The sequence below is a fragment of the Durio zibethinus genome, chromosome 24, assembly GCF_047325235.1.
Source record: "Durio zibethinus cultivar Kanyao isolate XHJ-2024 chromosome 24, ASM4732523v1, whole genome shotgun sequence".
NCBI classification, from domain to species: Eukaryota; Viridiplantae; Streptophyta; class Magnoliopsida; order Malvales; family Malvaceae; genus Durio; species Durio zibethinus.
In genome coordinates this window covers 2,051,105-2,064,558 of record NC_143185.1, presented here as the reverse complement: position 1 = coordinate 2,064,558, position 13,454 = coordinate 2,051,105, and the positions used below count along the sequence as shown (strand labels likewise).

The following is a 13,454-nucleotide window of genomic DNA, read 5'->3' as shown; positions in this document are numbered from 1 at the left end:
CGAGTCATCACAACCATGATAATGTGAAGGCTAACCTTAGACAACGATAGAATGAGGGACATCAACTTGATGATGAAGTTTTTGAAGTTCTCGATCTTCTTGGAATGAAGGATTCCTCCGGACTAAGTCATGGCAGGGAAGGACATTGATATGTAATCATTCATGGTGCACTCAAAATTTTATTGTTTTCACTAATGTTCAAGATAATATTTAGAGGGTGTTGTACTGTGTATTGGTTAAAAATAAATTCCTTGATTTGGCCATTAATTGTATAAGGTCATAGAGGAAATACCAAATCCTTGTAAAGCATATAAAAGAATATATTTGGTTAACAAATTAAGAAAAGGGTATACGAATTTTGTTTTCTAAAGCCTTCTAAATGTGGCAATGGAAACAAAATTAATTGTGACAATGAAATTGGGAATAATTTATGAAGGCCAAATTTTGTTTTTAAAGTATTATTAGTATTTACAAAAATACTAAAAAGTAAAAACACATGTTAAATGAAGTCTACCTTTTTTTTTCTTTTGAGAGAAAAAATTAAAATGAAGTAAATCTTTTATGGCATGGTTGAATTGCCCACAATTCCAATCATGTGCCAATTGCCAAAGCCTTTTAAAGAGTGATTGGCAATTTGTTATGTTCAACAATGTTAATAATTTTTTTTTAATTTTCTATTTTTTTTGAATTTATGATTTTTTTTATTTTAAAAATATTTTTTCATTTTTAATTTAAATTTTAAAAAATAATAATAAAATAATATGACATGTGATAATTTTTTATTAATCAACATTTGCAATGCTAGTATTTTGACTATCTTAGTCAATGAAGCAATATGTGTAACAAAATCGAAGTTTGAGTACCTGATTGTAAATTTTTATTTTTTAAGTCCTAAATTGATTAAAAATGTAATGGTTCAAAAAATAAATTAATAAGTGCCCCTTAATTAAGTGACATTTAAGTTGGATCATGCATGACAACACAAATATTTTCCATGAGTTCCTCTATGTTGAAAAACTTTCAACTTGTGCCAACATAGCAAAAGTAGTTTAACCCAAAAGCATTAGCTCTTCTTGCCATCATCATGGAAATTAAAGCAAACAAAATCAAACAAAAATTAAAATAACAATTATAGAATTTAAATTTTTTAAAGATTTTGATGTCAAAATTACAAGAAAATGCCCCAAAACCACACTTTCTCCTGTATAATTAAGCATTTAATTGAGTGGATGTATGCTAGTTTTTCATGGGAACTACTACTTAATCCCAAATCATGAATTACTATATTCATATTTAGAGAAATTATATATATATATATTTATTCAATATATGTAAAATAAGAGGTACGTAAATGTCTTCCATCTCATAAATCTCATCCATACTTTTATTTTAAAATTTAAATTAGAGATTTTTAAAATAAAATCTTAAGTTCTAATAGTTGAGATGTTCCTTTGAGACGATTCGTAATATTTTTTAAGTATTATTATATTTTATAAATAAAAATAAATTCATTTCAAATTGGTTCATATTAGATATGCATGGAAAATCTACATGAATTGGTTAATTGGTAAACTTAAAACATTTAGACTAGAATTTTAATTTCAAATTCAATGAACTCGTCTAATCTAATTATTCCTTGAAAATCTTCTCAAAGTTTATCCTCCAAATTTCCAGGTCAAGAAAAGTATTCAATTTCCCCAAATGATTTTCCTTTCCTGCTTCCTGAATACGTATCTCATTAGTCTTTGAACAATGCAACCTTTTCCCACTATATTCCCAGTCAAACCAAGCTCATAATTTTTTGCTATATAAATCGCCCTAATGCAAGCTGGCTAGTACCCATCCTCAAAACAAAGAACATAAAATTACTTTGTTTAACCCTTTCAATATCCTCCATTCATGGCCGTGAAACTCAAAGTAACCCTCCCTTTCATTCTCCTAATAGTTTTCTTGAGCTTCACGTTACTAGTTTCCTCCCTAGAAGCTCGTAAGTTTGCTCCGAATCATCTCCACCATGCCATTATGAAACCCGGCAGCCCTAACCAACTAGGGCAAGGACTTCAACTCAATGAAGTTTTTGAAGTTCTCGATCTTTTTGGAATCAAGGATTCCTCCGGACCAAGTGATCGTGGAGAAGGGCATTGATCTTGATATAAAGTCCATGATGTGTTAAAGTTTGAGACTAAGGGTTGTTCTGTGTAATGGTTGAAACTAAACTCCTTGACTTGGCCATTGTAGTTGTATAAGGCCATAGTGATCATAGGGGAAATATCTAAGGCATGTGAAACATACAAAAATAATATAGTGATTTCGTATCTTTGGATTTTATAGGTATGATTCAAACATAATTTTTTCAATTACAAGAGTTGTAATAACCTTTATAGATACCTACTATATAAACATGAAAACTAAAATACTGATAACTTTTTCGGTTCATGCAACAACTCTTAAGAGTTGCATCCAGCAAATTTAAAGTGCAAATTCCAACCCTTTATCCTTTCCGCTATCCCCAAGCGGCAATCTCCTTTGTACGAAAAAACCATGCAAACTAACGAAAGCCCGCACTCATGTCTAGATGTTCATACCACCTATGGAAATCAAAGTCTTTGCTGTACAAAATTTGTGCAGTATCCAGATTGATTACAAGGTGCCTAACGTGCTACAACAGTAACTTAATTCTCTAAATTTCGGCTCTAACAGAAGACATCTATTACATCAGGGAACAAACTTGGGAACTAATATATTTCCAAAGAAAGGAAAATCAAATGAAAAACTGTAAAACTTTCATTATCCACAGTCCTACATCCCCATGTTCGTAGCATAAATATGAACTTGAAAGATCTTTTCGTTTGCTCTCATTTGATTAGTAAAGCTCTAGCAGATGGTCAGTAGCCATGGGAGCAACCCATGTAATTCAAACGAGGTAGAAGGTTTTGGTGAAGGATCCCCATAGTCTATAGCCTTTATCACCACAGCTTCACACCTTCCATCTTGTTCTTGAACAGCCCTGAAAACAATCTCATTTGTCTCACGGTTCTTCTCATAATATGTTTGTGAGTTGGATGAATAAAGCTTATGAGGATACTGCTGCTGTTGTTGATGGTTATGTATCTGTATTTGCTGCCGTTGCTGATGGTTAGCATCCCATCCATTGTAGTGAGGCCGGCTTTGCTTGATATGGTGTTTTCTGTCAATGTCCTTGGTCATAAATGGATAGCTTCTCTTGGGTGTTGGCGTTCTAGTATCAAAGGAAGGTGGCTCCTCTTCATCACGAATCACAAAGCTCTCTTGTGTAGGCCATCCTTTTGAATATATGGTTGATTGCAGGTACTGATGTTGCAACTGATTGTGGCGAGCTTCCTTCTGAAGCCCAAAAACAGTCCCCCGAAGATTTCAGCTACAGATGAACCGGTTTTGAGGGCGAGCCTACCAATTGAACCAAAGAAGCCCTCATTTGCTTTTTCAGGTTCATCTTTGGCTGGAATCAAGGGAGGCCTGATTGATTCGGAACACCTCTGATATGGTGCCATAGTTGCTCCTCTCTTTATTGAAGTTCTCAAGTCCTACGAAGATTGGAACTTGCTTGGTCATATCATGTGTAGAAGTCAGAAAGTTGGAACTTTATGATAGTACCTATGTATCAGAACAATTCCATAACATTCATAGGGACAATGAAATTAATTCATCCGGATAAAATCAAGTACAATGAATCATCTCATATTCCCCTTTGAATGCATAAGAAAAGAAGAAAAAAAAAAGGAACTTGATGAAAGATGGATGTGGTTATCAACTAATCAATGCATACATCCAATTTATGGGACATAAGAGAAGAAAGAAAGGGTAAGTTACAAGTAAATAATTCTAAATTTGAAAATCTCTGAATTGAAAAGCATTACATAAGGTATAATCTAATATATTTTGAAGATTAATGAATGGGAAACTCTTTGCTAATACAAGCAATAGATGATTAGAAACAGAAGAAAAACATAAAACATCAGGTCACTTACATCATGGGAAGAGAACATTGCTTGCACCCTATGCAGCAGCAAGGCCAACATGTAACCAAAGAAGCCAGCAGAAACAAGCACTGCTATACCTACAACGATGGACCCATATCTTAAAGATTTTCTTGATCTTGAAAGAAAATGGTATGAGAAATAGTTCAAAAGAGTTGTACCTAAATGAAAACTGCCGTCACACTGATAGGAACAATGATTGTTGTTGAGTTGAATGTGGCAAATTGCCCGGTTTCCTCTATCCATAACCAAAAGAGAGCAGCTACTTCCAACGTAAACCACATCAAAATCATTTGAAAATTTTGCATCTTCACTTGGACCATCGGCATGCCCTCCTCCGCGGCTCCATTTTCATCCTCCATCGATAGTTGTAACACCTGCATAAAGATATAAAATAATTCCAGCTAAGAGGTTGTGTCAGAATAGCAAATACTTTTCAAGGAACTTGAACCTACAAAACTTCTAGTGGAAAATTTTCTTCCTCTTATTTAACCACAACTGTAAGACTGATTAAAAGGAAAGTTCATTCTTTAATTATCAGAAATGCCTTGAACATTGCCTGAATCACCTGATTCACTGATCTTCCTGAAAGCCACATTCATTTTGTCTGCAATGTATACATTTCCACTTTCATCCACTGTAAGCCCTTTAGGATGATTCATTCTAGCTTCTCTTGGTTTCCCATCTATATGCCCAGAGTACACTTCAGATAATCCAGCAACCAACTTAGGTCTGCTATCTGCAGTTATTCATCCATGTCAGCAAATGAAAAAATACTAGGTTGTATGGAGAACATTCAACTGAGCACCAAGAAAATGAACAAGATGAGATAGAAGAAAATCAAATATGGAAAGTGAATCGGGGCTTTTCACCGTCTAAGAACACAATGTAAAGTCTCATTAGCTCTCCATCTTTTTATAATTAAAATGATTCCAAAAATTAAAACTGCAAAGTGAACTTGGACTATTCAATATTCAAATCAACACAGGCATTTAAGCTTCATAGAGAAGCTCAAAGGTGTCAACACATTAGTCAAATATGAAGCTTTCAAAAAGCGAAAGTACATGCACATAAGGCTTAGATCATGTACAAGAAAGATAGAGGACTGGAAAAGATGTATCAAATAGAGAATGGCTTTGAATAAAAATGAAAAATAAAAAGACTAAATCTTCTAAAAGATGTAACTGGATAGGCAGCAAACAACCCTAAAAGGTCCAACTGTCCTTTTAAAAGTAGAGTCTTCTCCTTAATAAAAGTACATCAAACTCATTCACATCCATGTTTAAGTAATGTGTTAAGAATCTATCAAAAACTTAACACAGAAAGAAAAAAAAAAAATTCTTGTTCTAAGTACCAAGCTAAGTGCCTCCTGGAACAAAATTAATCCAAAACTTTCAAGTTTCAAGAATAAAATTTGAACGTGGGGTTTGTCAATAAGCATTGTTATTAAACACAAATCTTCCTCTCAAAAAGAAAAAAAAAAAAACACAAATCTTAAACCCGAGGAAAAAGAATTCTTCAAAATTAACTTACATCTAGACAATGGCATTGAGATCTTGTAAATGTTACTATTTTCAGAATCCAATACCAAGAGCTCTCCATTTGGGGAAACTTCAACAGAAAATGGCTCAATCCCAAGCTTGCTTCCATCAAATTGTTTCCACAGTATATCCACCTTCAAATTTCATAATGGAACGGCTAGAAACAGCTGAAAAAACAATCCTATTACTCCCATTAGCCCAAAAACCAATCTTTGGACTCCATACAAAGAGACTAGAAAACCAAAAAGCAGAGGAAAATAGGAAACACGAAACAGAAAGAAACTTTGAAGTAAAGTTACCATTTTTGGGCGCTGATTTTAGTGACCATAGCCATTTAACAAGAGTAGACACCACGTTTGAGACAACTGAAGTTACAATTTCTGCAAAAACGTCAAAATGCAAAGCAAAATTTAAACAAAAACGTTAAACAAATACAGAGTAAAAATGCAAAAAGAAAAATTGTGAGAGCTTTTTTCATACTTGCCTGCAGGTGGGGTGGCAGAAAGTGAAGAAAACTCATTACGGAGAACCAAAAAATTGAGAGTAAAAACTACCCATTTCCTCACCATTGCTTAAGCATCTTCTTTCAACATGGAAAACAAAGAAGAAGGAAATTTGTTCAGGCATTAAAGATTTGAGCTTTGTTAATATATTGTTGAGCAATGCTAGCGGCAGCTGCTTATGGGAAGGGTTTAAATGACAAAGAGAAGGGAAGCTCTGTTCAAGAAAAGAAAGTAAAGGCAAAAGAAAGATAGAAGTGAAGCTTATAGTCTCTTAGACCATAGAGTGAATGCCAGTTAAAGCAGGAATCATATTCTCTGGTTAGCTTAAAATTTTTACTCACTTCATTTAATGACAATTTTTTGATCTTGGCAGCCATTACATCTCTTTTTTTCTCATTTTTTAGCCAACTGGGCACTCTTGTTAGCAAACAAAAAGTGAATAAAACCATGGATGTTTGATATTTTTATGAATTAAAATATTTTATGGCCTTAAAATATGTTTGTTGAAGGTCACCCCTTTCTTCTATTTGATTCTGTGGAACAAAGAAAGGCGAACTTGACCATTTCTTTACAAACTTCCATGTAAGAATGCCTTAATAATCTCCTCAACCAGTAAACTTTGTTTAATTCAATTTAATGCTTTACTTGTGATGTTAAAATGCACTGTGAGTGCTGTTTTATTGATGGAACCCTTATAGGGCCTTAGTGTATGCCAATATGGAATGAAAATTCAGTATTAACTTTCCCTCTTTTGTGGGAAATGTTTGCTTTCAAGTTTCTTGCGATTCTTTTCCTTGGAAAAGGGATTTGATTAGGGTTCTTTGGGTGTTGATGTGAGTTTTATATTTTATATTTTTGAAAATTTAGTTGTTTTATTTTTATTTTATTGAAGCTGAAAATATGTTTAAAAATTATATTTTTGTTAAAACAGTACTAACCTAAGGTATCAAAATAAAAAATAGTTGAGCGCATGTTTTACCAATTGACGAGCGTTCGAATCCAAATTTTGATAGTTTCGTTTCAATATTTTGTTATTAAAACTGATACTGTTCACTTATGGTTCATCACTGTAGTAATAATGATCGAAATGTTTTCAGAATATTAAAAACATCATTTTTTTTTTTTTCACTTCCAATAATTTCCAAAATTTTGTTTTTAATTTTTGGTTTTTAAAACAAAAACAGCATACCAAACATAATTTTATTTCCAATTTCCGAAAAAGATGAAAACAAAAGCATAAAATATAAAACAAAAACATTTCCAAACTATCCCTTTTTTCTTTTCATGGGGTTTGTCTTAGCAATCTGGATGCTACACAAATTTTGTTGAGCAAAGACTTTGATTTCCATAGATGGTATGAACATCTAGACATAGTGTTGCTAGACATGAATGTGGGCTTTCCTTAGTTTACATGATTTTTTTAATATAGAGAGGTTACAGCTTGAAAATAGGAGAAATGATTAAGGGTAAGAATTCGAACTCTTAATCTGTAGGATATCAATTTTTAAAAGTGATTGCATAAATCAAAAGAATTAAATTAAGAGTTTTTTAATTTTCATGCTTTGAGATATATATGAATTATGGTAAGTATTTATAAAGATTATTACAACTGTTGTAATTGAAAAAATTATACTTCAATCGTACCTATTAAATCCAAAAATAAGATTTATTTTTATTATTCTTGTATGTTTCACATGCCTTTGATATTTCCTCTATGATCAATATGGCCTTGTACAACTACAATGGCCAAGTCAAGGAATTTATTTTTAACCATTACACATTGCAACCCATACTATTAAACTTTAACACACCATAGACACTATATCAAGGTCAATGCCCGTCTCCATGATCACTTGGTCCGGAGGAATCCTTGATTCCGAAAAGATCGAGAACTTCGAAAACTTCATTGAGTTGAAGTCCTTGCCCTAGTTGTTTAGGGCCGCCGGGTTTCATAATGGCATGGCGGAGATGATTCGGAGCAAACTTACGGGCTTCTAGGGCGGAAACCAGTAACGTGAAGATGAAGAAAACTATTAGGAGAATGAAAGGGAGGGTTACTTTGAGTTTCTTGGCCATGAATGGAGGATATTGAAAGGGTTAAACAAAGTAATCTTATGTTCTTTGTTTTGTGGATGGGTGCTAGCCAGTTTGCATGAGTGTGGTTTATATAGCAAAAAAGGATAAGCTTGGTTTGACTAGGAATATAGTGGGAAAGGGTTGCTTAGTTCAAAGACTAATGAGAAGTGCATTAAGGAAGCAGGAAAGGAAAATCACTTGGGGAAGTTGAATACTTTTTTTGACCTGGAAATTTGGAGGATCAACTTTGTGAAGAATTTCTAGGAATAATTAGATTAGACGAGCTCATTAAATATAATATTAAAATTCTAGTCTAAATGTTTTAAGTTTACCAATTGACCAATCCATGTTGATTTTCCATGTCTATCTAATATGGACCAATTTGATATGAATTTATTCTAATTTATAGAATATAATAATATCTGAAAAATACTACAAATCGTTTTAAAGGAATACCTCAACTCTTAAAACTTAAGATTTTATTTTAAATATCTCGAGTTTAAATTTTGAAATGAAAGTACGAGTAAGATTTATGGGATGAAAGATGATTACCTCTCATTATATAATCTAATTTGGAATTATAATTAACATTTTGACATGAATTTATCCTGATTTACAAAATATAACAATACTTGGAAAAATACTATGAATGGTCTCAAAGGAACATCCCAACCATTAAACCTGTTCTGCCACAGTTCTGCCGAATATAACATTGTTTGATCATGGAGAATGTTCCAGTAAATATGGCTTGTATGGCTATAGGCAGAACAGGCCATCTTATTTTTTCTGAAACAACAATGATGCCTACACTTAGCAAATAACAGTTTTGAAGATCAAAGAAGATCAGTTTCATCTATGAAGCACCTACCAGGAACAGACACATAGAATCCAATCCAGTATTCTATTTCAGTTATATGATGCTTAGAAAGATAAGCAGCTTGCCCCATATATGCAAGGATTAAGGAAGGGTAAACCACAAAGGTGAAAGCAATTTCCCGGGAAGTTGCATTTAATTAGTTAGGGAAATGACATTGTCACCATTTCTACTAGTAAGGTAATTTATCATGAACTGCAAATGATCATAACTGAGTCAAGTCAGCGTACAAACATGAAAAAAAAAATATTTTTTTCTTACAAAGGGGGTCGCATTTTGGTATAAGGAAAAGAATTGTAGGTGTTAGTATTCGAACCGTAGACCTGCTATCATCTTTTAAAGGTGTTGCATAAACCAATTGAGTTAATCTCTTGTATTGTTTTTGACGTTTGTGGTCTGATGCTCTAAGTTATTGAAGTAAATGAAAAGGAGAAGAGTTCATAGATAAAAATAATAGAGTTCAAAGAAGAATTGGCTCCTTTATCTAGAAGGAGGGAGGGGTATTTATATCTGACGATTGTTGACTTGCCAGGCTGGGATGGGTGAGGTGTGCTCAGGTCAGTCTGTCACGTCAATTCAGCTCATCATGTTAGCTCAGACCAGATGACCAATAACCATAATCCCATCATGAGCCATTCTGTTATAATAAAAGATAATTATACCCTTTCACCTAAAAATGTCCCTAACAAGATAATTGTTACAGTCACTGCACCAAATACTGTAGATGCATTTGGGAAACAATTGAATGTTTAGGAAGTAGATTCTATTCTTCATCCTTAACCTAAAAGGTGTCGATCAGCAATGCATTTACGCGACGAAATTATGTATTTATGCAGAATAGGAGCAAATTACCTTGATAGACAACTGTGAAATATGTCCAAGATCAGCAAACATAGCTTCTGAGCCTGAAACAATGAGAAGAGAAACATTAAAACAAGGAAACAAATGACTGTCCAGTCAATGCCAAAAGAGATAGTACAGTTTACACACTGTTGTACCTGTAATTAAAAGCAGGATCCCAGCCAGTGACATTTTGGGTCTAGTTCAAAAGCTTATACATGTAATATGGAAAGAGTGCTTGGTAGACAAAGGGATTCCAATAAAAAATATTATAACCCCAATTGCATTGATGCATAAAAGCCATGTTATTTGGTCCCATAATGTTGGAGGGCGAACAGGAATATCAGTATGCCACGAGCAGCTGGGACTTCAACATCTGCAGAATCAATAAACTCTGAGGAAACAGAATATTAAGCACATAAGCAGTGGTTTGAGTTTGAGCTCTTAGAAATATATGATATTTGGCTAGCATAAACCAACCTTAGTAACCTATTACTTGCCCAAATTGCAAAAAAAAGAAAAAAAAACAGTTTTGCTGAATCTGCTGTGAACTGTAAGCTAGTTTTGTTCCTGAATTAAAGAAGCAGGATATTATTTGCATTTGAGTCACTAGTTTTTGCATTTTTAAAAAGATTTCCTGTAATGAAACATTGCTGTTGATTGCTTCAAGTTAAGTTGTAAAAATATTGTTGAATGAAATCTCAAATCCACTTGTCTGGGATATTTTTATCAAACCATGATTCCATGACAGAATGCTCAATGGAGCACGTCACCCACAAACAGAAAATACTAGCAAGCCAGGAGTACAGGGAGACAGATAAAAGCGCACTAGTAAAAAGAATAAGCTAATGTGACAAAGGAACCAAACATGATAAAAATAATATAAGAACAATGCAATTACAGTTAAAATTTTGGGAAATCAAAGTGTTATATTCATCGTCAAAAATCATCCAAAAGGAGATGAAGGTGATGATTTGATCACATTTCAATGGTGACAGTCAACCAGAAAATGTATCAATATTGTAGTATATGTCAACTACTGTAATATTGAAATATTAGCAAGTGCTTCAGGCTTGGTTGAATCCATAGGCATGATGATGTATGTCTTACAGGGGACTTTTAGTAATGGTCTTTTTTCAGGTTGACTAGTCTAAGAAAGGAAGTCCTGCCAAATAGAGTAAATAATGAGATAACATGCTGATTGTAGCAGACTATTCCATTTTCCACCTTCACCTAAAAAATTAAGCTCCTTACAATGAAGCCAAGGCTTTGTTTTACTTTAAGAAGCTCTAGGATAAGCAATTTGTTCTTGTATATAACAGTTGATTTTGAATCACGAGATGAGAATAAAGGCTTCTGTCAGATAAAGAAAAATTCTATCTGATCAAAAGGGTATTTCAGAATTAGCTTAACTACCTTTATATTTTAGGAAGGAAAGTGGATTTATATTTGTCGGCCAATTTGTGCTGTATCTTCATACAACTACTCTTAAAAATGGTATTTAACAGGTTTAGATTCAAATTTCAGTATCAGAATCTCTTTTTCTACTCGCAAATGTGGCACTTTTTATATAAAAAAACAAAATTCAATGAAAAAGTTCAATCACTTTCTAATATCTACCTTTGGCAGTCGGAATAATTGAAGGAATTATCTCTGAAACAATCCATAAATCTGCATGTAGAATCAGATGCTTTTAAACAAGAGGAAGTTTTGAAATGCCATTATAGGATCAGCTCAGGGAAGATTGCCTGCTTTATTCATGCTTTACTCTTCTAACATTCTGCAGGCTTCGGACTTCGAATTATTAAGCAAATGCATGACAATTTAATTATTTAATCATATTTGTTACTTCTTGCTCCATGATGGAAAAGTTTTGGCACATGAGAAGCCATTGGATATTATGCATGGCAATTTAATCATATAATTTTTAATTTTGTAACAAACTTTTGGCACATGAGAAGCCTTTAGATATTGACACAATCTAGAAAATTTGGGTTGCATGGTCCCCTTGGAACCCCACTTTCCTACAAATTTATTTCTTCTTGCTCCATAATGTACAGAATGGGGAATGGACCCATGGAATCCAAATTAATTGAGAATTGCAGGTTTTATTTAGAATCCTACATATCTCATCAAAATTTTGTAATTTCTTTCCAACCGAACTGAAAAATCAAAGAAACATCAACAGCCGCATAAATTATTGATAAAATTATTAAAATTTTAATTTCAATAATCAAGATTTAAATCATCACAGCTTCATCTTTAAAAAAATAAAGAAATTTGATATAGGACATTAGATTACCCATTTTCCTGTTCCACCTTCTACAACTCCCAAAGTTTCCTTGAGTAGATCTCCAAAAGGCTCAAAGTTATTCTAGCAGGCTACCTAGCTTGCTAGCCTGGTGCAATGCAATGGGCCAATAACGTTGAAATTCCAAAAAGCCATGTAAAATCAAGGTAATCAGAATGGATAACATGGGCCTGTACAATGAACCAACGTTTGTATTCAGCCATGAAGTGGTCTGCCAACTTTTTCACTCATTTATAAATGAGCCATCAAGGAAGTTCGATTTAAGGCAAGTCTCCAGCTCTTTAAGCACAGCCAAGAGGTTGTATATGGGTCAAAAGTCAACTGTCAAGGACCAAAAGCTTAAATCGATAGTCAACAAAACCAAACTCACCAGCATTTACATGCACGATCCACCAGGATATGACAAACCATGGTAACTGGCAAAGTCAATCTCCTGCAAAGGAATACTTTGGACCTTCATCTGGAATCCTGAGGCTAAAGAATTTAGGAGTGGAAGATGACAAAAGAGAGACTAGGATTCTTTCAATAATCAAAGAATTTATCTTTGAAACTCTCCCTCAAAAAACCCAACTTCATTTTTGTTCACCTTCCTCATTTCCCACTCTTTTGCTTTTTCCTGGTAATGAAATTATCCTCCAGCATACACCGGTTGAAGCTGGAAAATTTTACAACAAAAAGCCGATCATCCTTTCAGAATATTTGGTGATGATTATGAAAGACTACTGGACATTGGGAACTTGTTAGGGAAGGTTTCTCATATATATGTCCTACTGGTTTTTTTATTTGTGAGAACCCTCCATTTCCTAGACCTCTTCAACACTATTTCAACTGTGGATATGGCATCAATAATCTACGACGGAGAAAATTCCATCAGGACATATTTTGCAGACCTGTAAAGGAAACAGGATTCAAAGGGCCTCTAATCACATCTATCTGCTCTCTTTCTTTAGCTTTTCTCATCTTACTTGAACTGCTGTCCTTTGCAACATACAAATAAATCACATCAACAGATGTTTTGTTCATGTTGGTATTTTTTGTTCTCTTTCTATCTCTTTAGCAAAGTACATGGAGTGGAGTGCCATTTGGAACATGGGGATTGTGATCTCAGTCCTGGTCCTCCTGGAAGGGAAACAAAAGTATGTAACATTAATGTTCTCATCATATCTAAGCAGATGCATGTGGATTCTTCTTAATGCCCATGTTCTTTCCTTGAAGGTTTGCCTTAGGATTGTGCTAATTGTAAATAATATTTTCAGTTTGATAAATTAAATAAAATTTATGTGTTTTATTTAA

The 13,454-nt window shown here is 33.6% G+C and overlaps 2 pseudogenes; one reads left to right on the top strand and one right to left on the bottom strand.

The window, feature by feature from the left end:
- Window positions 1–2,885: 2,885 nt before the first annotated feature.
- On the bottom strand, window positions 2,886–6,444 carry LOC111317336 (uncharacterized; annotated as a pseudogene).
- A 5,758-nt stretch (window positions 6,445–12,202) lies between these two features.
- On the top strand, window positions 12,203–13,443 carry LOC149511814 (uncharacterized; annotated as a pseudogene).
- The last annotated feature ends 11 nt before the right edge of the window (window positions 13,444–13,454 follow it).